This window comes from Dermacentor albipictus, chromosome 4, assembly GCF_038994185.2.
Source record: "Dermacentor albipictus isolate Rhodes 1998 colony chromosome 4, USDA_Dalb.pri_finalv2, whole genome shotgun sequence".
Lineage (NCBI taxonomy): Eukaryota > Metazoa > Arthropoda > Arachnida > Ixodida > Ixodidae > Dermacentor > Dermacentor albipictus.
The window spans coordinates 66,132,543-66,159,819 of NC_091824.1; the positions used below are offsets into that span (position 1 = coordinate 66,132,543).

Sequence of the window (27,277 nt, forward strand, 5' to 3'; positions counted from 1 at the left end):
TTGATCTGGCTCAGACAAGTAATGTGCGTAAGAGGACAAATGTAAAACAGCATTAGCTTAATGAGGCCCAAAATGCTCATCCGGCCAGCCACCGTCAAGTTTGATGGGCCCCATGGCGAAATAGCAGTAGCCAGGGCATGCTTCAAAGGCACCGTAAGCAGTCTGCACTTCAAGTCACAGTACTGTTATAGACAATCCTTAATTAATTTATCCGGCTCGGGAACAGCGTGAATTCAAGCACAATTATTAACCTGAATGACTTTGCTATCATTGTTTTGTCGTTTTTGTTTTCAACCGAGAAATGCTCAGTAAAGTAAAACGTTTTTAGTGAGGTACTTTGGGCACTTGAAAAGCCGTAGATAAACTGACGGCCACATTCAGACAGTGAAATTGGTGAAGCAATATACGGAGAACGTTGCAAAAGTTCCCAGAGCAAAGTTTCGCTGGACTCCTTTCAATGAAAAATGCTATTGTAATGATGAAAGCCTAAAGACAGGAAATTGCAGCCCACTGCACAATGCTATATATGTGTGCCACCATATGTGATGGGCAGCGAAACCATCTGCTTAGTAAGATTGGAAGCGTGAAAAAAAGTAACAGAATAGCAAGGTGCGGTTTCGCCATAAGGCACCCTTCCATCTGTACTTCTGGCAAAGCAAGCGCATGCGCTGGTACATAAATGAAGGCGAAGTTATTGTGCACGCCACATGATCCTTTTAATGTAATGTATCTGTCGACTTTTCTATTGTCATAGCTGATAAAACTTTCTTTAGTGTAAGTTAATTCATCACACTGTGGCAACAACACAAGAAGCAAGGTCAGAATAGTAGGAGAAAACAACGCAAGCTGACACCTGCTTCTCCTTTCATTTCTTTTAACAAATGTTTCTCCTCCTCCTCCTGAGATTGAGAAAACAAGGTAGACGAAAGAGAAAGGTTTTAATTAGATCGAGGAAGCCAGCCCAGCTATTCACAAGACATAGTGCTTTGAATGAGACGAGTTAATGAAATCGTGAAGAAAGATGAGGCTGAAAGCATAGCATAAACATACGCAAAAATGAAAGGACTGAAATAAGAATAAACTAACACACATGGAAGCACTCACATATTCGCACGCATACTCACAAATGCGACCGCGAAAACTAAGATGTAAACTATAAAAAGGGGCAAATTAAAAAAAAAACATACGTTGACACGCAAGAAAGCACGCACGCACATTTACACACAGACGCGGGTAGCGCTATTAGGAGTCGATTAACAAGCTGACGTGCCTACTTTGTAGTACGTTTTTCTTTTTCTATATTCGACCCGTTACCTTCACTGTCATAGGAATCTTTAGTAGCAACAAATCACGAGAATCAAAATGCAGCGCGGAGCTGTGTTGTGGGAAAGCATCTCGAGCGCTGGGAGCACACCTTATGCGTGATAGTGCCACAGTAGTAGGCGTTCTACAGCTGGCGCATGCAGTGAGCAAAGAGCACAAAGCTACACAGCGACGGCAATTTATGCCAAGCTCGTTTTTAAGGGCACCAGTTTAACAGTCATGATTTTATATTAGTACTGGGGCTGACATTAAGGAAACAAACACTGCTGCCAAATGCCCAACCACTACTAATTCAATTACATTCGATCAAGCAGCACATGTTACTTACTGATTGCTAGCATTGGTGGACAGCAATAAATCAACGGTGCCACACAACGCTCGAACGACGCTGCTGGTGGCTCGGCTATTTTATCACACTGCTGCCAACGATCGTTGGTGGGCTGAGCTGGCAGCAACGTTTCTTTGCGTTCGAGGTTGCTTTCGCAAATCTTTTCTATTGAGACACTCGTAGGTTTGTTTCATCCGCGTGTGCTTTTCTCATTTACTCTGAGAACGGTTTTGCTTCATCACTACACCCTGTCCGGCGAAAAACACAGCGACACAATAAGCGAACACACCCGGCGCACACAGTAAGTACCAGGCTTTGGCGAGCTCTCCTAGACGTAACTTCACTTTCGGGCAAAACAAAACATCATGTAACAAACACGCAGGATGTTTGTTACATACTGCCTGCTCAAAGCTTCGCTTCTGAAGCAGATGTGCTGTGTCGCAACCAGCACACACCTGCTCCTCTGCATACCACGAAATGCTGTGCTGTTCAGCGTAATCTGAAGCGACTTCCGCTAGTTTTTATAGCTACAAACCGAAGGTGAAACTTAACTGGAAAGTCAAAGCATTTAGTGCCAGCAGCCTCTGATATATATTAGTTTACCACATTAGTCGTCACTACAGGCCTGGACGCACAATTATAAGCCTTAAACGGTGCCTTACCAATCATGCAGCAACATTTATAAAACAACTTTAACGGATAACAATCCCAACATATCAGTGCTGACAAGATACCTCAGTGGGAAGTTATAGTTAAAACGTTCTTTGATCCCTTACTGAATGGATTGTACACACTCTCGTAATGTTAAGATGGCAAGTGTCACGTGATGGCAGCACACGGATGCTAGTCTGTTTTCTCAACTTGAAGTATGCGCCACTATGCTGCTGCTTGCTTTCTGCTGTTGCTGCTTGCTGCTACTGGGCGCGTGTGCGTGTGCGTGCGCGTGTGCGCGTGTGTGTGTTGCGACTCATTACGACTCGACTAAAGCAAAAAAAAAATTGTTGCGATCCCTACCAATATACCCCACGGTCATGAACATGGCCTGCTTACACAATAAATAGCTGATATAATAAATTTTTTGCACGGAGAGGTTCATGTGCGAACACGATTTTCACAGCGACACTGTCTACGGCTAGGGTCCCGGAATCTTTTCGCGTCCGTAACGTCGACAGAAAACCCAAGGTGGGCCAATCCCGGTGGCTGTACAGGGCCAGGAGCAATGGCTCATACCACGATAAGTCAGAGGCGTGAAACGAACATACAGCGCAATTTTTGTTTCTATACGAAATGCAAGAACAAGAAGCCATCAAACCACATGGTTCACCAAGTCGAGCGCACACTTCTGTGTTAATCAACGTACACTACCGCCAATCCCTAGCCGGTTGTCGTTTCTAGAGGTTTTAACGTAGATATCCCAAACCTGAAACACGGCAGTGGTTCACCCACTTTGTGGTAGATTTTGGCCTTATTTACTACAACGATACATTGATTTAACATTGGCCAAAAAACACTTCTTCAATGAGAACGGAAAACACCAGTGTGTATTGCAGCTACCACGAATCAGTTATAGCAGTCATTTCGAAGTAATAAAGGCTTTATAAACTGCATTTATTTGTATGTCTGTGTCATACCTCACATTGAGGAGCAATGTTCGTCATGGTCGCACATCATGGTATCGGTGTTTAACAAGTTACCCTACATTAGGCGCAAAATATATACAGCTTCTCTGGCAAATCACTGTCACAGGAGTGGATTGGTGGTGATTTTTGTTTTGTGAGCTGCCTCAAAAGAACTTGACACTTAGTATAAGGGGGGTCTGACCTGTTTGGTTGACGTCTAGTCTGTCTGTAGCGACATGGTCATGTGTTACAACATATTGTGTGAGCCCCAAATCTGTTAGTCACAAAATAAACTGAATCAACAGTTTGACTGCGCCTTTTTGGTGTTTATAGTGTGAATGCTTCCGCAAAAGCAATTTAGATACGAATAAGTGTCTTTCTTTTATTTTATGAATTTGGTACAAGCCGAAAGTTGCACAGAACATTAGGTTCATAGGCGACTATTCCGCGAAATGAGACTCGTATGTCCCCAGCCAAAGTAATTGGGCGGCAAGGCACGCTGTTGTCCCCATGAACGACAGTATAATGAATGGAAGCTGGATAAATCCATGAGGAGTGCCATGTAAGAGTCATGAAAGCTTTCCCTTCAAAGCCGTGTTCAATCCAGAGCTCGTGGGCAGCGGTGTTTCTCACAACTCCGGCTTTGATAGTTCAAACTACATTTGCGTGAGCTAGACGAAGCAATAATCAGTGGCATGCTAACAATTTCTCAAGTGGGAGGACAAGCCACAAACAATCTGACCCTCTCGCTCTTTCTGTATATGTATATGTTATTTGAATTTCTGTTTATTTATTTGAACTATATGAAATCTCATGATGGTGCAGGGGCAAAAGGCAAAACGTGGCTGACAGAGGTCGCTGGTCCCGCCTAGTAAGAGTAGTACAGCTAACATAAAAAATTCACATTTGCTACAAACTGCCTCAACAATTAAACAAAGAAGCGTACTTGGTGTAAAAGTGTACAGCACATCGCTACTTTAGGTAACAGCATTATCGAGGTTATACGCAAAGTACAATCAACATAAATGACTTTCAATAATTCACTAGAATAAAAAGACAGCAGATGTGTACGATCTAAGAGAATTACAATTTCCATCGAAACAGTTTCTTTGGAACAGTTGAAATAAAGGTTTCAGTTTCTTATAATTGTACGGCGTACATTAAAATGTTGCCCTTTCCGTGAGAAACCTTGCCTGCATGTGACGCTTTGGAGCATTTAGTACTAGAAATTTCTAAAAAGCCAGTTATTCGTCAACACACATGTTAATTCGCCGTAACGCTTGCTATGGTGTCCCACCCTCCCCTCCCTCGCTCCCTCCTTCATCCTCAATTTCCGCTAGATTCTATATTCGTTGAGTTCGCAGTTTTCCCAGGGCAGTGGGATAAATCCTTATTTATTCGTAAACGCATTCATAAAGCTCCGGCTCGCTTGCATGTGTATTTTACTGCGAATGTCCTCATTAGTCCCCGGTGTTTGAAGTTTACCCAAATATGGTCTTTCACGCACCCTTTATTTTTTCTAAACACAAACAAAGTATGTTGTTTAGTTCACTGAGGATACCGCTGAAACCAACGAGGAACGTCTTGTGGCACATGAAAATAGGGTGAGGGGGTGGGGGGACTTTTGCTCAGTAATTATTTGCAATGCTTCTAACAAGACTGTAAAACTAACTAGGAATGTAAAAATTATGTCTTACGTTGCACTTACCTTAACTCCCCTCCCCCTTCCACGAAATATAAACCTGTGGTAACCTACAGTTATGTCGGCAAACTGGCATGCATAGCTGATAGCGGCCATATCACACACTCTAACACTTGAAGTATCTATAGGTGGCGACACTGATTAAGAAATTCAAGCTCTTTCTTAAATCAGCAGGAAACAGAGTTGACTGAAGCCTAACACATCTATAAATTTGGCCCCGAAAAGTTTGTAAGGGCGCAATTGGTGTTCCTAATCAAGAAAAATCTTGAATTTCTTTACCAATATCGCCGTGCATAAAGTGTTTACCGTGTATATAATATGTTGTGCCTTGCGCATGTTCAATACGGACTTGGCGGGACATCGTTTTCACGAATAAGTTTCAACAGTTAGTCTAGCCGCCTTCCTGTCGCTTTTTCTATGTCTGCCTCTCGATTTTCTTTCCCTTTTTCAAGTTTGCTGGCATTCTCTAATAGTATGACCATGTACCAGCTAGCGCAACAAGCCACTCTTATGCACTTTATCGGGACCTTTCCCTCCCCACAGGTTAAATACAGAAAGCTGACTGTGTTTTAAAATACGGATATAGTGGTGCCAACAAACTAAGCATGGTTCAAGTAGAACCAGTGACATTTGTTAGGGTGGCAGCTGCCCAGAGCCAGGCCTCCTCCGCAACGCGAGCGGGCATAAGGCAAATCCCACGCGACATCCGCTGCAACGCGTCCCGAGGAGGCGGAAAATCCAGTACTCGTTGCCCAAGCAGGATATACGTAGTAAAGAAAGGCATTAAGCACGTGACCAATCTATTAAGAAATAAAATTTAGTTGCAACTGTAGTTTTGTTGGACTTTCCGGCATGCAACCCGAAGTGCCCGCTTTCAAATGTGGGAGACAAATGGCATGTCTTGATCCCCCACTTCGGACAGGGGGGAAGGGGTGATGCCAGTGGCCCCTCCTGCTTCCCCATCCTCCCAGTAAATAAGCCTATGACTAATATAATAACTTGTATTCATTCGTTCTCTAGTATTTGCTACACCTAATAGTGCGATATTAGAATAGAAGATAGTTGAACTTTCGCCAATGGCTGTAAACAGACAGTAATTGAATAAGAATACAACGTGGGAAAAAACGAGAAACGCAGGAAGATCATTATAAAGACTGAATTAAACGATATAAACAGGTGTCCTTAACTGTTCGTGTTATTCGACCAATAAAATACATATCCCTTGAAATACTGAAAACTGAAATATCCCTTGTAATTCTATATACCTGAGACGTCGCCCACTACACTTCTATAAAACAAAAATCACAACATGCGACGAAGAAGCGCCCGCTACGGTAAAGACAAGCAGGACACACGGGCTAACTTATTTACATAAGTTGCTCGTGCACACTTGGAACACATTACAGAGGCAGAACGACGTATTTTAAGTTTCACTATAGAGCTGTATCTTTACTTTATAGTGTGTGATCTCACATTGTCGATGTTTCTCACGAAATCACAGGTACCAGCGAAATACGGTAAAGAAGCTCCGCTAGGATATCTTTACGGAGCACACCGGTTATCGATCACTCTACAATTTTGCCCGTTCCTACTTTACTCATTTCACGCTTTATTTACTTCAAATCGTGTCAAATAATGCGAAGTGCGGGGAATAAGTGGCGATGGCCGTTGATATTACGGTATGCATTGTATTTTGCCAGTCCTAACCTAACGGCGGAAACTCGACTGCTAAAAAGGAAAGAAACTTTTGAAGAGTGAGAGGAAGGCGCAAGGACAGGTGAAACGGAAGGCAGTAGGTGGGATGTTAAAACAAAAAGACGCTAAGAAAGATTACGCATACATCGGAAATATGCGATGTTTAGTACCAGAGAAAAAGACGACGTACAGTTGGATAGGCCATCTAACGCCTAGAACAAGTAATCATGGCGCTCCAGTATACAAACATGGTGGATCACAAAGGAAAGGTAAAAGTTGAGCAGGCGAGGAAATTCGCTGACCTAAGGTGGGCTTCGAAGGTCGAAAAAAAGTCGGCCACTTGAAAACCCCTTTTGTTCAGCTCCTTGCCTACTTGGTTGATCAATACTGTCACGTGGTAGTGACGGCGAAGAAAGAAGCAGTACGGTGGAATACAAAACTAGCTTTTATTGGGCGAACCTGTGCCCACAAAACAGGCTACACTTATAGCACAACGAAAGCGGCGAACACAGTCGGCGATCGTCGAAAATCTGATCAGCGGGTCAAGCGCGTCGGATTTTATAGAGCAGTCGTCGAATGTTCCAGACTAATCGTTCGGACCCGCGTGCCTTCCATAAAATTCTACATCATTCGCGTCAGGCGAATAAATCGAATATGATGAAGATGACAGACGTCAGAGCAAATTATAGCTGTGAATGATACTTGCGATGGAGGCCTCTCAGCACTGTTTATATCAAAGGGAGCCAAATTTTTTTCACTATGCCAGACTTCCTTTTACCGGTTCGTACGCTGTCGTAGATTTTTCAAAAAAAAAGAGGGTATTCGCGAGAAACAAGAACTGCGGCGCTACCGTATTTCGACGCTAAATCAGAATAGCGCCGCAAATCGTTGAGCATAAGAAGCATCTCGCATATCTTCGCTGCAAGAGGATCCATACCTTGACACCATTTCCGTAATTGCCAGATTTTGGCTTCCGTTGTTCTCTTGCACTCAATCGTGACATTTGCAGGAACAAGTATTTGTCACATGCGCGATTAGCCATTGTCCAACAGAACTATTTGATACTGTGAGTTTTTTACAGGATACTATGTGATAACGTGCTATTTTAGATATATATAGAGGTAGAGCATTGTTTTAATAGCAAGCAAATACCTCAGAACGGAAGATAAATATGGGCGATCGGCGCGGCGCATACACTCTGGTATTGAGTGCAAGCCTGTTAATGAATATACTGCAGACGCTTTCCATCACATCGCATCAGTTCAGTTCAGTTCAGTTCAGTTTTATTTCCTTAAAGACCCCTTTGCTAGGGGTATTACATAAGGGGTGGGTACAGTTGAATATGCAAATATAAACACAGGTATACAGAAAAAATTGTACATGGGAGCTACATTTTCGCAAGTGCAAAAAAACAGAAATAATAACACGTGAAAAAGCAGGTTATTGATTAGCCAACAAGGACACATTTTCGAGAAACGATGTCGGGCAAGTGATTGCAGCTACGTAGTGGGGAAGGGCGTTCCAATCTGATGCTGTGCGGGAAAAAAAAGACGAGGAAAATGTAGTTGTGTGGGAGCGTGGGCGTAAGACTTGTAATGGGTGCCCAGTTCGTAGAGATATGCGTGCGGGTGGTGTGATATATGGCTCGTGAAATAAGGTACTGTAAAAAAACTTATGAAAGAGGCAAAGGCTAGCAGTAGCACGGCGACGTGCAAGGGGCTGTAGATCAGATTTTGCTTTTAAGGATGATACGCTTACGTCGTATGAGTATGAGGAATGGATGTATCTGACGACGCGGTTTTGAAAGGACTCGAGCTCGTTAACTAGATAGACTTGATATGGATTCCAGATGACTGATGCGTATTTGACTTTCGGTCTGATAACGGATTTGAAAGCTAGTAGTTTTACGTTTTGCGGGGCGTCACGCAAGTGTCGTCTCATGAAGCCAAAAGTTCTGTTAGCTGATGAAAGTATGTTGGAAATATGCGTACCCCAACTGAGATCACGAGAAAGTGTGACGCCCAAGTACTTAAATGATTCTACTGATTCTAAGGGAACGTTTACTATAGTATAAGAGGACAGGAAAGGGTTACGGCGACGGGTAGAAGATAAATGTTTACATTTGTTGGGATTAAGAGTCATCAGCCAATTTTCACTCCAGGACTGCACGTTGTTAAGACTTTGTTGTAAGGTGTTTTCGTCAGTAGCATTAGAAACTGAATGGTAAATCACGCAGTCATCGGCGAAAATTCGTATCTTACAAGATACGTGTTGGGGTAAATCGTTAATATAAATTTAAGAAAGAAGAGGACCGAGAACTGATCCCTGAGGGACTCCGGAAGTTACAGGGAGAAGAGTGGATGATTTGTCATTTACAGAAACGAATTGGTGGCGATCAGTTAGGAATGCTTCGAGCCATTTGAGTACGTCACTGTGTAAGTTCAAGAAGAAAGCTTTAGTAGTAAGTGGCGGTGAGAAACTTTGTCAAAGGCCTTTTCATAGTCCAGAAAAATAGCGTCAGTTTATTGGTTAGAGTCAAGGTTTACATGTAAGTCGTGTAGAAATAGAGCTAGTTGCGTTTCGGTAGAGAAACCCTTGCGGAACCCATGCTGTGCCGAATGAAAAAATTGATTCGCGTCCAAATTATTTATGATCAGGGAGTAGATGACGTGTTCCATGATTTTGCAAGGGAGACTAGTTAGAGAGATGGGTCGATAATTTAGCGGTGTGTTCTTATTACCAGAATTGTAGATGGGAATGACCTTCCCCACCTTCCAGTCGTGAGGCATGGAACCTGTAGAAAGTGACTGCGAGAATTTAAGACACAAAAATGATGAAGAAATATATTTTGTATTTTTTAGCAGTTTAGAGTTTATACCATCTATACCTGCTGAAGATGAAAGTTTAAGGTTTTCAATTATGCGCAAAACACCATCAGGATAAAACACCACGCTCGGCATGCTAGAAACTATGTTGCAGGGGACATTAGTCAATGGTACGTTATTATCATTAGAAAATACTGACGAAAATGCGTTGTTAAATATGAGTGCGCACTCAGTTTCAGGCACGATTTCACCCATATCATCAACAAGAGTTACAGTGCGTGTGTTACTTGGGTTAACAACTTTCCAAAATTTCTTGGGGTTGTCTGTTAACATTTTAGGTAAGTCATTATTGAAAAAAGACCATTTGGCATTGCGGACAGCACGTAAGTATTCACTCTCAGCGGCGTAATATTTATCCCATGAAGTTGGGTTTGGTTTAAACTTGGCACTACAAAAAAGTCTTTTTTTCTCATTTTCCAACCTTTTTAAATTGTTATTGAACCAGGGATTCTGATGATCCGCACGGAATGTTAGTTTCGGAATATACTTGCTTGCTAGTTAATTCATTTTATTTCTAAACAGTTCCCACTTGTCTTGAACAGATCGTTCATTGAATGAGGTTTCAAAGACGGCAAAAAAAGTGCATAATTCTTCATTTATGGCTTCAAAATTTGCTTTTTCATACCTATTGTGCAATTGTTTTATATTACAGAGCGAACATCGGCTCTAGCTGTGGCCGGCAGTGACTCTCCAGGAGACGAACGATGTATTTTCGCCGTCGTCTGTAGTGCAACGGGGTCACCGCATTCATGGGACGAAGATCCAAGTGTACTGTGCTTGCTTCGTTGCTTTTGAGTGTTTTGACGTGGCAAAATTAACAGCTCGCAGAATACATTCATGAGCACAATAAGTAAGATAGAGCATTCCTGATAGACATTATATATAATTTAAGGAAAAGTTATGTAGGTCCGGTGCATAGGTAGTCAAAGAAACTATGGGGCACACTTACTAAAAGTGCATGTTCAATGGTTTAACCTTTAACCTTCGTCAGAATGCTGCTGTATTCGGGCGAAAGCCGTGCCACGGCCGAAACGTTACGTCATTGAACGTGCAATTTTCATGAGTGTGCCCCTTCGTTACTTCAACTACATATATATATATATATATATATATATATATATATATATATATATAAATATATATATATATATAGAGAGAGAGAGAGAGAGAATTGCAGCACCACGTTAGCGCTCAATAAACCGCAAGGATGAAGCACAATGTGTGAGGGGCCACGGTCCTGCGAGCGCTTGCAAGCTCGCAGAAATGCGCATTGCATTTCTATCTCTAAGCTATTCATGTAGCTCAACGGACAACGATGGTTTTATAATAATTTGAGCATTTTCTGTGTGCGAATGTGCTCGTTGTATGCCGACACGAAGCTCTACATGAAGGCATGAAAACTATCTGCCTAAGCATGGCATAGCGATTCTTTTGGAACTTCGTGATGTATTTCTTCGTTTTCAGAAAACTCTGCGGTCAAAATGCCAAATGTAAGGGAGTGTTTTCAAGGTAAGACACGATATATGGCTAAATGAACTCGTAGGAAGTTGATTTCTTTTTTTTACATATTTTATGAGATTTAACATTTTCGTTGGGCTCCGTAATGTGGCCAAAGTTTCTATGTACCACATAACGCTTACATTAAACATGAACTTCAACTACAACACCGAAAAATTTAAAAAAAAAACATCGCTCCCTGCAGCTCTCCTAATCGCATGTATTCGTAGTTTCGTCGTTGCCATTACAAAATGCATCTGACCTCACGATGAAAGTTTATTTCACGTTGCACGAATCCCGCAACTGGTCGCACAAATACGCGATACGTCGGCGTGCAGGACCACCGCAACTAATCCGACGGCTGCTACTTCCGCGAACTTCCCTCCGATAACATGACCTCCCTGGAAAGGAAGCTACGGCGAATGGCCACGCTACACAAGAGCAAAGCTGGACGTGCCCCAGACGAACGCGGAAGTTTGGCTTCCAGGTTGGATTGCGAGGTTTCCTTGCCTTGAAGAGAATCGGGTGTCTTTTCCAGCAAATGCAGAAAGTGAACGAGGAATTCTGCACTGGTACCTCTGGCGACCTTGTTGGAAAAACTTCCGATACGATCATGCTCAGCCGCCTAGTGTTCGCAGTCGCACCACAGCTCCGCAACCACTCCCAGGGAACAGCCAAGCGGCTAGCTCCATCGAATTGCTTCGAAAGCGTCATCTACCGCTAACTCTTTTTCTGCCGAACGAAGTTGCCGAAACTCGAGCTAGCCGTATTTGACGGAGATCGCCATGAGTGACTTGAATTCTGAAGCTAATTTCAATATGCCCTAAATACGAACCATTGGCTGAGAGCGCATTAAAGTGGTGAGTTTTCAAACATGATTGGCTGCGTCTGCAGTGTGCGGACTGCCGGCAAACGATGAATGCAACATTCTGGAATTCTTTGAAATAGATTTTGTGATATCCAAACCATTGTAAAAAAAGATTCTAGACCAGTTAAGATCGGCCATCGATTTGAAATCTGAAAGCACAAGGCTTTGGAAGCTTTATGACCAGGAATATATACGTATATATATAGGTGAAGGAAAAGGAAAGGCAGGGAGATTAGCAAAGGCTGTACCCTGTTCGCTATCCTACACATAGAAAAGGGTTAAGGAGGAAATATAGAAAAAAGAAAGGTATGACAAAGCAGAAAGAAAAAGTCAGTATGTACATATTCGTAGTGCCTGTTCACTGATGGTCACAGCTGGATGGGCAATTCAGTCGCCTTCAAAAAGCACAAAAGGGCTTTTGGGGCCTTGCAGATGCCTGAGTGCTTCGGTCAAGGCCCACACCATTTTCTTTCTAGAGTGGTTGAGATCAGCCGTAACTCGCTTGCAGAGTACTTCATTGAGCGCTGAAGGATGGGAAGTGGCACAGAAGGTGCTGTGACGTTTCATGAGAGGCGGAAGAATTGCATGCGACGCTGTTAACGATTGCGATTAGGGAATAAATACTGGTGAAGGTGACGCCCAACAATATGGCACGGGACCAATTGAAGTACTGCTCACTCAGGCTATGGCCTTCAGGTACTATCAACTCATGTAGGCGAGTATTGCATCGACAAGTCCATGAAACAATGAGCGGCACATGAATTTCAAGGAATTATTGCCGCCTGGATATTGAGTATCGCGAACATGTGGCACTACATGAACACTACATGTGAACATGTAGTGTTCAGTCTCGAGCTCGTGACACCACAGAGAGCCCACTCGGCCAACAATGACCATCAAACACCAGCTGGCGCCCTTTCGATGCAGTACGTCATGCAGATATGGGCAACTCAAGGACATCTCTGTACTGTCCAGCGCTGCACGACACCGCCGACTGCCAAACAAAGACCTATCAGACTTCTGCAGCTTCCCAGGCTCTGAGCTTATATACTGCGACAGTTGGTTATTAATCCAGGTATACGTACGCAATTTCAGTGTTTCAAGCGCACCGTGTGCATACAACATGCGCATCCTCCAGCGCTTACGCAGTATTCACTCTATTTTTTTTTGTTCTTTTCCTGCTTCCTTTGCATTGATTCCTCGTGGAAAGGATCAAAACGGAAGCTTGTCTGGTCCACATCCCTACCGTTTCTCGCCATGTTCTCTTTCTCTTTCACAAACCTGTGTGAACACCCTCAACTCGGAGCAACGCCGAAAATAAGTCAATAACAGTGGTAGCGGTACGACGACGGTCATGGCGGTGGCATGGTGACAATGGCACTAGGACCACGGTATAATTACGGTGATGGAATGGCAATGTTGTCGACAACGAGACACGTAGCCGTCGATGACAGTGACAAGATACCAAGACGATAGCGGCGGGACAATGCATCTACAGTCGCAACAAGATATTACATGCGGTATACACGTTATATGCTAAACAGAAGGTGAATGAATGAGCCCTTGATTAAGTTTAACTCCATTAAAATTACAGCGAACGCTACTAATGAAGATAAACAAATAGCCTCTACACATCTGGTCTCTACCCACCCGGTCACCTTAACATCACTCGAGTGCAAAGTCAAATCAATGATACTTCTAGACGCAGGGGGGCAAATAAAACGTCACATTTCCGTCATTTGCTATCGATTGCTGTCAACGTCCACGGCATTCGAAGTCTTGTCACGCTGCGATGTGTGTTGTGTATTCAGATTTCTACAATAATGCATGACACTGGAAAATGATACCGCAGAAATTTCTCAATTTGACCTTTTTTTTAGAGGGGTACGCATACACAGATGCAACACGAATTTTTTTATACCCCAGCTGCATCCTGACCGCAGAAATTTCCACGACATCGGAGCTGACAGCATGCGTGGCGTGTGGTAACTCTCATTGAATATATGCACAATGTGGTACTTCTGTAAGCACAGGGAGCACCTTAACTACCATGCTCCAAGCGTCGAACACGCTTCCCTACACCGGACTTGAAGGTTCGTAAGTTGTGCGGTGCACTTAATAGGCCAGAAAGGCAGCTTATGAGGAAGAATGAGGATTCATTCAAGACTACAGGCTCACTTTGGCTATACGCAGGCGAAGTAGGAGCTACAATGGACAGTCTTTTATGCAAAGTTGAGCTCTTTTATTTCTTTGTCAAGAATATGGCTTAGGCTTATAGTAACGTCTTGAAAGCACACCTAAGCCCCTTACGCCTAAGCTGCTCTTACCCTGTTAAAAAGTAAGGCCATGTCATCCCTAGCCGATGACTTTGGGGATGGCTACCTATATACTCATAATGCTTTTCTTCCTTCCACTTCCTATTTTATCTGCCATGGACACACATTTTATGCTGAGAACTACTGTCGACCATAACCTCTCTCTGTTGACTTCGGCCCTTGACCCCAATGACATTGCCAGCGAAATGATTTCCACCTTGCTTGAGCAACTGATTCAGCCCTTTAACTTATTTTAATTACGTCCGAAACTCACGAAACGTATCTTTGTTATAAAAGGGGGAAAGCGTTTCGCCGGTGAAACACAGGACCGACCTGACAACTTATCTACCGCTATCCCCGACTTCATGTGTAGCGATACTGATGCAGAAGCATGCCTGTCTCCGACTAACATGTTGACTTGAGAATCAGAAGGCTCTTCGAGCATTCATGACCGACTTTCAGCAATGTTTGCGTGCCAAAGTTAATGTCATCTACTTGGTAATTAACAATGAACCACAGCGCATATATGATTTTTCAATTTCTATATTTCTTAACGTTACCATAGCGTGCGATTGTGTGATACAACGTTCAATAATTTCTCATTTTATGACTATGAGGCAAACAGGACAACGTCACCGCTTTGTACTCTCATTTTTAGTGGCTGCACACTGTAGGCGAAGTTAGGCAATATTCAGTAACTTGAATGCAATAGAAGCTCCTGCCGCATGGTAAAATCCATACACGATGCCATTTAATGTGACCGTGCCTAGGTTACACGATGCCTTCAAAAAACTGCGCAAGATGATCCCAGTACCGATATACAGCCACGCCATCTGTACTGGGTTCTCGGCTTATGAGTATAAGCGGCTGGAAAGGATAGCTCAGGTTAGGGTTCTGATAGTGCAGACTTTTCTTGCCCCGATAAGCTTAGCAATCTCCCGGATGTTTATCGAAAATACGCCAATTGAACATGTGTGTCGGCGCTGTTATGCGGGCTGGGTGGCCTCAGAAGCTACGGGTTTGCGTCCTGTTTTGCTTCACTGTTCGTGTCGTCTTGTTGGACCGTCTCGCACTGCGCTTCGAATGATGACGCACTGAACGACATACCTATGGATATTAGTTTTCTTACAAGCTGCTCAAAAGTGGCACAGGTGCACAGTTTTTGCCGGAAATCCCCGCAAGTCTAGATCTACATATAACCAAAAAATAGAATGCTCCTCCTCATGAAATAAGGCAAAGTTATGAATGACGTATCAATTAGCGACGGATGGATGGACGGACGAATGGCCAATCCAAATTGGGTTTTGAGTTCTTAACTTATATCTCAGTGAAAACGTCCACTCCGAAGAAAACAAGGCTCGGCTAAAGAAGAAGAGGCATTGTTTTCGGTGACTGACACCGGCTCACTTCGCGAAAAAGTGCAAGAGGTGCGTTCGCAGCCACGGTTACAGTCCGATACGTTGAAATGCGATATGAATTAGGCATCGAATGCATATGCCACCGGGACCACCAGTGAATCTCCTGTTTCGGACATCTTTAACATACTACGCCACTATCCCAAGGCTAACGTTTCTGGAGTGTTAAACTTGGATGAACCTAAAAGTTCTGCCCCGTAGGGTAAGCCAGAGTAGCTTCGTATTGAAGGACGGCGGCAGAAGACTTAGCCGCAAAGTAACCGGCAAATAATCGTCTACAGTAGGAATATTTGAAGCCAAGACGAAAAATATTCGGAATGGAGTTCGCACCTTCCACTACGTTGCGATCGAAGCACTGGATATTGACTCGTGCGCATTCCCTCTCATGACGTCCAATCATCGACGAAAAGCGATGCGATTCCATGGTCGACCATGGATTCTCTTGTAACCCTGAAGACAGGAGCAGCATCTGCATTTTGATTAGCTTTAACTTCTTTTGGAAGAGCGTAAATATAGCCAGGTGGACACAATTGACTCCGGTATGAATGGTATACACAAAAGAATTGATTGATCAGTTCAGCGTCCGACATGAGCCATTTCATGAATTTGTAACTGCTCTAGTGTCACTGTGTCATGCTCGTGCATCAAAAGATACCATTCGACGCTGAACCCGGTTAATCTGAGAGCCAGAAAGGACCTGAATCAAAGATCGAACGCAGCCTTCAAACCTTGATTCCCTTCTAGGAGGTTTCATTAAGAAACGCTCATACATTTTAAATAAGAAGAAATGCTCGCACTACTTGAGAATGCATGTAAAAGTGCGGGTCCAATTCGACTGCGACAGTCAAATGTTGCCGAAACGCCAGACAAACCGCTGAAAGCAAAGGAGGGTTTCTGAAATTAGAAAGAAACACGAAGCAAACGCAAAATACTCTACCACAAAACCGCAAAGTCGAACAACGAGCAAGAAGGTTCTGCATAACACTACGGCCAACCGACCAGAGAGCGCTTCATAATGAAGAAACTAAATCTTCGAATGGATGTCACACACAAAAAGGCACAACAATTCGATAAAGTGAACGAAGTGTATTGCACAGCTACTGTTGGATGTCGCCACATAATGGAAGTAAAGCGTCGGAACACTATTTCTCATAACATATTAACTCCACGATTATTGAGAATATATCATCGCTAAATTGCAGGACACCGCTGCACTGGCGTCTGCGTGCTGGTGAGGAAACCCAGCTGCCAGGAGGATACTTCTTCCAAGTCAAATTACCACGAATATCAAACAGGACACTGCAGTTAAGCATGACGATATGTATCAACTGCAGTAAATCTGTAGTTGTGGAAGCAGTGCAAGCCCGAGTTGCACGTAAAACTAGGCGAAGATCAGGCTTACGTACGGGAAACTCATAACAAGGTCTCTGGAATACATAGCCACCAACGTCGAAGAAGACGCAACAATAAGCTGTAGCAGCAACGGAATCCATTCAACACAACAAACATAAAAAGTTGAAGACAGCATTGTTTGTATTCCTCAATCACTTTATGTCATGTGCTAAAGACAGCTCCATCAAAAATAATTTCAAAAGGTTAGAAATTAAATGACTGACGAAATATGTTTTCTACCAGACTAGGTAAACCAATTTTAATGAAGTTTATTGTCGTAGAAATCATGCCTCACGTCATCACCACTACTTTTTGAACGTGTGGAGTGCTCACGCAGCCATAACGAGTGTGACTATCTAGCATAGCCTGATACCGACAGACTTCAGTAGTTGTGTTGGAACATCGCCGCTAAGAAGAATGTTGTAGAGTTCCCCTGGCATCGTACTTCCTCATGGACTAAACAACACAGTTCATTCGCAGACCGCCTGTGCTCTCAACATCGTAGTTACGGCAACAATTCAGCTCTGACTACCCCTAAAAGCAACCTTCACTTCTAAAGTGAATGTGTGAGAATAACGTTATCCTTTAATATGATTATTACTATTAGCATCGCATCCCACTGCTGAAAAAGAAGGCTACACAAGTGTCTTGCGAGAGTTTCAAGCTTAGTTTCTTTTTCTTTTTTTCACACACAATCTGGAAGAAAACTGAGTAATGACCTCGAATCTGGGAATTTCTGCCCTTCTACCAGTGACGAACCGCGAACACTTTTTGCGCTAGCCGAATTATGACAGCGGGACTCGTCCCTGACCTGGTTGGTGACCTACGGAAAGATGTGCGATTTAAATTCACCCCTACTGAGATGCAGCTTGGCTGCTCTATCATTTAGTTCGGCCATGCTCTTATGACTTCCGGCAATGCCGGAATGTCAACGTTCAGTGAGCGATTACTCTCACTCTGTATGTCCTAATCAAGCTTGGCAACATTAACATCCGGGCCAGCCTTCTGCCAATAGTCAACACTTCTTGTCAAATCTTCAGCAGAATCGCGGACTCCTGAGCGGTGAGGTGCTTTCGTGATCTGCGATATCTATTACAAATCATCTGCAAGGAAGGCAATGTTGCCTTCAATATGATTTCTTTTTCAGGGCAGGACACAATTAGAGACTTAAACTGTTTGCCACAAACCAAGTTAAAATTTCTTGATCTACTTTGCTAATCATCGCTTCACTTGTAGCTGCACTGCGTCACCTTTGCTTTCTGACGCCATCTTTGACCTGTTGTTTGAGAACTGTTCAGCACTACAAAGCTGGGCAGGACAACATTCAAGCTGCACAGACATCAAAAGCAGCGTGTAACAGGGATAATAAAGCTTGATTATATTCATTGCAGCTCGCCAAGTCTTGCAACGAAGCGCTATGGAATGACCAGTTGAATTCGCAGTCAGAATTTTGGCCTTTCGATTGCCCTACGTTTAACGCAATAGTTTGCATCCTGGGCCTGTAATTAAAATTAAACTTCCAGCGAAAGGCAGTCGGAAAGCACAATTGCACGACGTGTCTGTCAAGGGCGACGCAGAACTATGAATTTTAACTAAAGACGTTCAAAGAAACTGTGACCAACCTTCGAAATGCAGATGAGCTGAAGGTGACGTGTTCCCTGTGGCGCGGGCAAAACGAGGAAATGCCACTCGATGAACGCTGAAGATTGCCAGGGTCACTTAAATATCCACAATTCATCGAGCACTTTTGCTATATAGCACCGCCGGTCATCGGTATTGAGTTCCAAATGCAGCATAGCTGCACTACAGCAGCAACGAAGGCGCCGCCGTAATATAGCACGTCACAGGTTGCGTGAATCCGGTTTCGGCAGCTGCAAAAAAATACGTTAGGTCTGAGTGCAACCTGGCCGCTCTGGGCTGCCTCTGTTACAAAAGTATACGTCCGTAAACAGCGTTATGAACACAAGTTCTATTGTCATTGCACTGTAGTCCCGCTTCTTACCTTCCTTCATGCCGTATCTTATCTCTTGTCGGTACATAAGGCGCACCGGAGCCCTCGCCCATTGGCCATGCGACGGTAAGTACGACGAGTGGCCCACAGCGACAAACAGCTTTGAAACGACCCACCGGAAGAACGTATGCACTCCAAAATAACCCCCACCTATCCAAGAACAAGGATTCTTAAGGCCAAGAAGGTTTGTAAGCCCTATCCCTCCTGACGGAGCCAGAGTCCAACTGGCTTTACCCCATTTTCTTCTTTCCCCGGTGACAATGTTCGGATTTATATTGTTGTGGGCAAACCACATTTATAAGCGCCGCCACTCAATATGCCTTTTTCATACGTGTTGTACAGGTGCTTTTTTATTGTTCTTCTATTGCAAATTCTGTGCATTGTAGGTAAACAGTTTCACAAAAGAGTAGTAGCTTCTAAAATCAGTGCAGAAGACATAGGGAGAGTATCTTTTTCAAGGCACGCAACTCCTGTGGGGGTAAAGTAGAAATTCGGTGGTAACGACTCTTCAGCTCGAGTTCGCTTACTTTTTAATAGTTAGTGCAGGTCAGAAATAGAGGGCGCTAAATTAAAGGTGGGTCAGCGCTGAAGGCACATCAGTAGGATCTGAACTGTGACACTACCAGCATATTGGAAACTTTCGTCCTCACATTTCACTGAGAAATAGGATGTTTCTCTATATAATTTTCTCCCACATGATGATAGCTAACTAATATGAAGAACGCGCAACCGCTGACTCCTGTTGTGCCTAAATGCTTTTTTCCCTGCTCCTAGCCCTTCAAACTTGTTTCCGACCCCACACACGTCGCTCCCAGTGTAGCTGTTCCTGCGCCGTACCATCACAAATGCGGAGGAAGTTTCTCAGAGTTCTGGTCTCCGCAGTTACCAGTCTGGTGACAGCCAGATCTATGCTCCCCAGATACTTCATATAAGTTCCACTTCCTTACGTAAGTCTTCATGGTGCGCCGATAGCACCCATTCGCATTTACTGTGGTCTCCTACTTTGCTTTATAGTGTTTTACGTTGGAAAACAAAGATCCGATTGTGACGCACGCCATAGTAGAAGACCCGCGATTTTGACAACCTGGGGTTCTTTAACGTGCACCTACATCTAAGTACACGGGTCTTCCTGCAATTCGCCCCCATCGAAATGCGGCCGCCGTGACCGGGATTTGATCCCGCGACCCCGCGCTTAGCAGCGCAACACCAAAACCACTAAGTAACCACGGCGTGTGCACGGTATTAGAAGCAGAGCCCATTAATGTTTCTGCTTTTTTCACCACAGCAATGTCAAAACATTCGGGCGCTCTTAGAGTAAAGCTACTGTTGGCGATCTTTACGCGTGAGCACATGCCGCGCCTGCGAAATAAGCGAAATTATTTGTGTCGCCGCGAGGAAAGCGTTGCGCTCGAGGAGGAAGGCGCCTGGAGGTAGAGAAGAGAATCGCGCACCGGGGATAGCATAGAGTTTCTCACTATAACACCTAGAGGGAAATCTGGCGCCACCGTCTATGGGAGTTTCTTAAGGGGGCACCGTGCCGTCATGGGAATGACGGTATATGTGTCTGCGAGGCTCGTGTTGGCTGGTGTTGTAAGGGGCTTCGTCTAAAAAGTGGATATGGCTACACAAATAACGCGTTCTCCAAGTAAAATCTTCATAAAATGTTTTCATTCACGCATATTGCATCTTTACTCACCTGCAATGCATGATCAAGAGAATAAAAGCAAGAACAGACGACCAACTGTTTCAAAGCGAGCGCGAACCTTGTCGTCTGGCCTCCAACTTTAGCGGCCCGCTGATACTTTTTACGTAACATATAGTCGTACACGCAATAACAAGTTTTCATAGTTAAACAAAACATGTTTTGCGTAATAATAAAGCTAAAACAGCTTTTCACGTGCTGTTTTACTAGAAAATGAATCATTGTGACAGACGGAACGGTGCTTGCCAAGCGCGTCTTCGAGGTGTCCTCTGTCCCCGAGAACGATGCCAATCCGAAGTCACAATATACCGGCATTCCCATGCATACCACAGCGCAGCAGCGCCAGATTTCTCTCTAGGTAAGGTAGTGAGAAACTCTATGGGGGATAGTATGGAAGAGCGCGCTGAGCGCGCGACAAAGCAACGCCACCTAGAGGAAAGTCTACGTGGCGTTGAGAAAAGCGGGGAAAGAGAAAGGAGGCGACGCGTCGCGGAGGAGGAGGGTAGGCGGAGGCACGCTGGTTTGACATCCTCTGGAAGTTGCTGCGGGTTTTGTGTGTGCTACGGACGTATCCGGTTCGTTTCGTGATCAAGGCCGAGCGAAACGGACGGACCAGCTAGCGACGCCACCAGAAGTAGGCCGATCGCGAGTCGACCGAATCAGAAGTCGTCGCCAAGCGCCAGGCACAAGCTAAACAAGTCAGAAAAGAGGCGTGGGCTCGGCGTGCCCAGGAGACTTCAGAGGAGGAAGAAGTAGAAGAAGGGTGAAATGAATACTGTGAATCGTACAGTACCAAGTGGCTTGAAATAACAAACACTCTGCATTTCCTTACGGTGACTTACGAACTTTTCGAATGGTACTTTGCACTTTACAAAAAATCAAAAACGGACATAAAACATACAAAATAAACAATAAGCCTTAAAAATACCGCCATACTTACGCACAGTGAAGGCGTTTTTAAAAGGCTCTACGCGCAATGTACCAAAAGGGAATAGTACCCATAAGCTTGCGCATAACCCGCGCTCACGAACTGAAACGTTACTGTAATTTTTTGTCGCTTAAATGAAAACCCTTCCGTTGAGCGGAACCCAATTCTCAGTCCCTTCGAGTTATGTATAAGCGGAGCTACCATATGTCAAAGTGAAGTGCACGACATCCATTCAGGGATTATGAAAGACCTCTTTCACGGCTAAGAATATCTAAATTGTCTCCTTCTTTTTTCAACAGCAATTGGTCCGAGGGGGTCGCTTGCTGAAACTGCATGTATTATTATTATTATTATTATTATTATTATTATTATTATTATTATTATTATTATTATTATTATTATTATTATTATTATTATTATTATTTGTTTTGAACACATATATACAATTGACAGGAAAGGGAAAGCGGAGAGCAGGCTGCAATTAATTGCCACCGTAATGGGCACAACGCCTACCTACTCTTCAGAATGGACGTGACAGCAACACAGAAATAGAAGATATGCAGGAGGAGAGGAAAGAGGAAAGGAAGAGCAACAGGACAAATCTAAAGAATAAACACAACACAGTACAGATCAAACACAGTAGGGCCGGTCACTGAATATCACGCTATTACACAATGTTCAATAGAATAGTTTCGACACTACAAACGTGAAGCTAAGTTAGTTAACTCTAGAAAAGTAAGTAGATCGAGATGAGCCTGATCACGTTTAGACGCACGGGCACTGGGGTACCAACATTCGTCGGGTGTCGTGCACCGCAGGCCAAGGAGATGATAGTCTCTCACTGGCGACATGCGCTGCGCACTGAAAGCAGGACCCTCCAATACAAGGTGCAGAAGTGTCTCGGAGCAGCCACAAGACGTGCACGATGGACTGGCCACACGTCCTTGTCTGTAAAAACGTTCGCGCGTGCTCACGCAGCCAACCCTCAGCTTGAAGAGTTGCGCTCTAGCGCGACTAGGCAAGCCTCGACCGCCAACACGGGGCGGGAACGTTCCTTTGGCGACGCGCTGGTCTGGATGCTGTTTGTGTAGGTGGCGACGAATTAGCAGATGAGCGTCATCAAGCTTGCACAACATTTCTGGGCAGTCACAGTTGTTATGAGTGCAAGTTTAAGCCAGTCGATCAGCCTCTTCATTTCCGGCGATTCCTACGTGTGAAGGTATCCATTGAGCAACCAGAGATACCCCACGTGATGAAATTTTGCTTGCAGAGTCAGTAACGCTGCGCACAATTGGGCAATCAATCTCACTGCGTTGTGACCAGCTAAGGGCAGCGTGGGAGTCCGCAAAGATGGCAATCTTCGATGTGGCTAACTCCTCTTGCACGTATTTCAATGCAACAATAGTCGCTGCTAGCTCCGCAGCTGTTGACGAAATTGGATGAAGTATTTGAAAGGTACGCCTACTTGAGTCGAAGGGCAGAAAATCGCTGCAGAGGCGTCTTCCCCGTCGCTGTGTACAAATGCATCTGTGAATACTTGAAGATAACTTTTCTAACATGTGAGACCGAGCCAATTTTAATATTGCCGCATGTAACGAAAACCATGTTCTACCCCACAGCCTTAATTTGGTATGGCTTGGTAGTGGAAAATCGTCATTACTCGTTCACGCATGTGTGCAGTGCACAGATGGCACCGTAGCCACGCCATGCATGACGCAGTCATAGCTCGGCAGTACGCTTACCGATCGGAACGGGAGTTGTCCGGTTTAAGTGAGCTCACTGAGCCATAATAGGTATAATCCATAAAGCTCCAACCTGCGCTCCTCACGAGCGATAAGGCATACAAGCGTGTAATCTTTTATTGCAGAAATTTCACGCTTTATGCACGTACCCATGATCTTTTTTCTCGGGGGGGGGGGGGGGTGGCATGGGGGGCAACCCTCAAGGAGGTAATTTTTCTATGCAAATGAGGGGCGGGTCTACTTTTACTAGTACAAACGTTAATAATTGCCACCCATCACTATAAGGGCTCGTAAATCCGCAAAACAGAAATGAAATAAGGGCATCTCATGAGTACACCTGTGATATACACCTCTACTTGGCAAACCAGCAACCACGTCAACTTGACTCGGGCAGGAAAGAAACGCAGGAAGGACACAGCCAAGAACAATTAGACAAGCGAAAGCGTAAAATAAAGATTTCTAGTAGCGCTTTTCTAATGAGCTTTGGAGGAATTATAATAAAAGATATATTTGCGCAAGAATCACAGTTATTTTGGGTCCCTCGTTTGCTGCTCTACCAAGTGAAGTTTTCATATAATAACAATTACCAGAGGGTACACTGGTGGTAGTGTCTACGGGAGCTGCAATGGGAGCGGTTGAGCCAGCTTGGGAATTATGGGAAGGACATGGATTTGCCTAAACTTCGTTCTTCCGGCTTCATACGGCTTCGTGACTTTTTGAACCCGTCATTTTCAACAATGTACTGCGTAGAAAATAATTAAATAAACATTATTCGATTCGAACACGGGACCTCTAGGCTCAGATGCCCGATATTAAAACCATTATGCCACGGAGGCATGCATCGACAAGTCACATATAACACCCTTATTAATTTATCGCGAGCATGCCAGTGCCTTGAGACGCTAGGCGCGTTTCTTTTTTACCACCTCGACAAGCTGAGCCATTGCAATTAGCAGCGATTGCTTGTGTTCGCAGTGTCTTCAGCAATTGGTAAAGTATACATTGCTCTTGAAATTAAAGACAATGAACGCATACAAAGTGTACTAGGCGAATCCACAAGAACGATCCAAGTTTAGACAAATCCATGTACTTCCCATCATTCCCACGGTAGCTCAGCGATTGAAGTGCCAGAGTTCCCTTTAGTAGATTGTAGGAAACAATATATGCCAAAACCGACTAGTATTGTTACTTGGGAAGTTGTTTAATGAAGCGTGGCCGCCACTCGCGTACAACCGCGTAGAGTGCCCGACGCTGTGGTTCTAGACGTACTGCGCCCACCGCGGAAGGTTAGAAAAACACCCAGATAAGCACAGCAGAGATGTGCCTACGTCGGGTGGTTCAGCTGGTAGAAGCGCCATTCAAAACACACGGAATCATTCTCCACTTCCGGCCACGTTTTCTCTACTTCCTTTTTAGTAAGAAGATTTTCATCCATAAATATATTCATGAACAACTGCTAAATTTGTTAATTTTTGTTTTTCCTTCCTGTTCGGCTGTTGAGTCGTCTCTCCCTTAGTAGATCGCTTTTTTTTTCAATTTCTTGCGACTCTTGTTTCCCGTTGCCGCTTTTGCACGAAAAGTACTATACAGTTATGGGGAAAACTAAATGAGGTAAGGGTGACATTCATATTGCTTATGGGTTCGACGGTTATTGCAGGGTTTGATTGAAATTTTGAAATATTTAGGCATGACTATGAAACGTACATCTTTGAAAAAATGTCAGTGGGTCCTTTCTAGCGGCAGTACCTTCTGATTTCGAAACAACCATCGAAATACTAGAGAAAGACAAAAACATTCCGCCATTATTTGACTGGGAAAGTATCAGCTTTGACCGCCGACTAGCTGTCAAGTCCCAAGATTGATTTGGCGGCGCTTTAGGAGTGGTGGCGTGGCGGGGGGGGGGGGGGGGGGGAGTAGTATGCCGCCTAACTTCGGGGGGTGGAGGGGGGGCTTGGTACGTGCAATGCGCGTCCACCACTTTTGACCACGTAAGGCCCACTCTCAAATAAGGAGTGAGCGCGATTGCAAGATTAGACCGTTGGACCCTTACTGGGCGCATCAAGTTAATCATGCAAGATTTATCATGCGTGAATAAATGTCATGCGCCGTACTTTGTGTGCACCCGATGCACGTGTACCATGCAACAGGTGGACGTTAAAGAACCCCAGATGGCCAGAATTATTGCGAAGTCCCCCACTGCGGCGCACCTTGTAATGAGATCGTGGTTTCGGCACGTAAAACCCAGAATTAATGGATTAATTACTTTGGTATGATCGCGTAGAAGAAAGAAGTCAATGCTCGATAATGAAAGTGTCGCTCGTGTGCGCAGATGAAGTTGTCGGTTCACGCGTGAAGCAATCAGAGCTAAATTTAACCTTGTGTAGGTACATGCATCTCGGGAGCGCGTTTTTCCATCACAGCGAGAATGGTCGGCTTGCTTTGAGAGAGCTACTATACTTACTTTTATACCTAGTATGCCATATTACGCATAAACTCGTGTGATGGTGCCCCTCCTCTGTGAAGATTAGTTAACTCGTTCTAGCAAACAAACGGCGCTTCCAGGCACCCTGTACTCTCGTCTATATTGCCGTTTACAACTCTGTGCGGCCGTCTGGCTCAGTTTGGGCCAAATAGGGCGTGTCTGAGCGGCCAGACATCAAGTGGTGGCCTAGAACGTGAACGCGTTAAGTGCCAGACAGCCACTTGATTATCCGCCTTACATTCTTTAAACGGGACGCCGATTAACTAAAGACATCGCATTATGTTCTCGAATAAACATAGACAAACGCGAATTGCTTGTTGGGTAGATGAGGCAACTCTATATTTTTGGCTGCTATATAAATGTGTCTCTCCGCGGCGGTAAACATTGGGACTCGAGTACGGCCCCAAGTATATTTTGGCGCACATCCTTGAATTCACATGGCTGAATTTGTTTTTGTTGAGCAGAGCCGACTGGTTACTCACTTCGCTGCTAAAGGGGGACACAGATTATAATGCAGATGACGTTCCAGAGGTCTGCCCCTCCCCCAAAAAAGTAAAGCTTAGCCCAAGTACATGAACCACAGCGACTGAATTATTACATTTGTCTATAAAAAATTCCATCAAGAACACTTCAGGATGCTGTAACCCTGGCTATTCCATCTCAATATCGCATTATACATGTTCTATTCAGCATCTATGCAAGGATTTTCAATTATATATATACATATCTGCACTAAGGTTAATCGCAGTTGGTTCTTACAATTCCACTCGAAGTATTGATGATAATAAAGAGTAATTCCCATCTTGTTTCACTTTGAAAGCTCTTTTATCTAAAGTAACAAAAGAGAAAATATTTGCACCTATCTTTGGAAAAGAAGACGATTTGTGAGCCGCAATTCTTGTTTACTTAATTTCGTACCATATTTTGGTTTACTACTTTCGAGCGAAGTGTCCACGTGAGTGCGCATTAATTTCCCTTTGAACTACTAGCAAGTAAAAACATATGGCTTCATAAATGATCTATCGAAGTCCCTGCAATGACGTTAATAACAATAAATGAATAATAGTACAGCAGGGTTTCTCTCAGGGCCCACAATGATAATTTATCAAACTAATACTGGTGCTCATCAGCAGTTTGTGAGGTTGACGAGTGGACAGTTTTTTGCACAAATTTGCCGCTTGCTCGAATATGCCCCCTGCGTTGTGAATGGCATATGCAACGTTTTACAGTGGTGCCTGGTATAGGTAGTTCCCGGTGACATTCGCATCAGAGCAGCATTATGTAGTAGTCCCAAGCAAATAACCATCAAGCATGAGAAAAAAGAAGGCACCAAGGGTCAAACGTCTCCGAACCTGGTCCTTCATTCCAAAGTT

The 27,277-nt window shown here is 44.1% G+C and overlaps 2 long non-coding RNA genes across 2 annotated transcripts in view; one reads left to right on the forward strand and one right to left on the reverse strand.

The window, feature by feature from the left end:
- Positions 1-10,632, forward strand: part of LOC135897618 (uncharacterized) — a 40,983-nt gene extending 30,351 nt beyond the window's left edge. The window contains exon 3 of the long non-coding RNA XR_010563101.2: positions 10,205-10,632. This is a non-coding gene — a long non-coding RNA (uncharacterized lncRNA). The remainder of the gene's footprint in view (positions 1-10,204) is intronic.
- Positions 1-27,277, reverse strand: part of LOC139059129 (uncharacterized) — a 129,737-nt gene that overhangs the window by 89,166 nt on the left and 13,294 nt on the right. The window contains exon 2 of the long non-coding RNA XR_011513943.1: positions 18,662-18,910. This is a non-coding gene — a long non-coding RNA (uncharacterized lncRNA). The remainder of the gene's footprint in view (positions 1-18,661; positions 18,911-27,277) is intronic.